The sequence below is a fragment of the Pseudophryne corroboree genome, unplaced genomic scaffold, assembly GCF_028390025.1.
Source record: "Pseudophryne corroboree isolate aPseCor3 unplaced genomic scaffold, aPseCor3.hap2 scaffold_1631, whole genome shotgun sequence".
NCBI classification, from domain to species: Eukaryota; Metazoa; Chordata; class Amphibia; order Anura; family Myobatrachidae; genus Pseudophryne; species Pseudophryne corroboree.
The window spans coordinates 100,860-101,721 of NW_026968266.1; positions in this window are offsets into that span (position 1 = coordinate 100,860).

The following is an 862-nucleotide window of genomic DNA, read 5'->3' on the forward strand; positions in this document are numbered from 1 at the left end:
GAATAAGAAAGGACACAGGAGCCTGGAAGAGGCCGCATTCTGTCTGGAGCCACATCTGGGGGTATCTATAATGGCACGGCTGCAGTCTGGATTGGGACAGGTCTGAACACGGAGAGAGGTGAGGTGCAGGTGATATGTGTGTAATGTGTGCAGGGGAATGGGGGGACTGGAAGTGTCAGGTATGTGATTACCAGGGGCCATTATATGGGCTGGGTGTATCCTGTCACTGTGCAACGCTATAGATCAGGGTCTGTACTCTCTGGTGTTCCATGTGCACCACCCGTCTCGCTGTGAGGAGAGCAGAATGAGGGGCATCGGGCACACACCATGCTGCAATGCCAGGGGGTGGCTGCGTTTATTACCCGCCTGCTTGTCACTCTGGAGGGTGGGTCTGAGCAGACATGTCCCTGACACCTCTATACTGTATCTCTGTGCAGACATGTCCCTGACACCTCTATACTGTATCTCTGTGCAGCACTGTGTCCCTGACACCTCTATACTGTATCTCTGTGCAGCACTGTGTCCCTGACACCTCTATACTGTATCTCTGTGCGGCACTGTGTCCCTGACACCTCTATACTGTATCTCTGTGCAGCACTGTGTCCCTGACACCTCTATACTGTATCTCTGTGCAGCACTGTGTCTCTGACACCTCTATGCTGTATCTCTGTGCAGACATGTCCCTGACACCTCTATACTGTATCTCTGTGCAGCACTGTGTCTCTGACACCTCTATACTGTATCTCTGTGCAGCACCGTGTCTCTGACACCTCTATACTGTATCTCTGTGCGGCACTGTGTCCCTGACACCTCTATACTGTATCTCTGTGCAGCACTGTGTCCCTGACACCTCTATACTGTA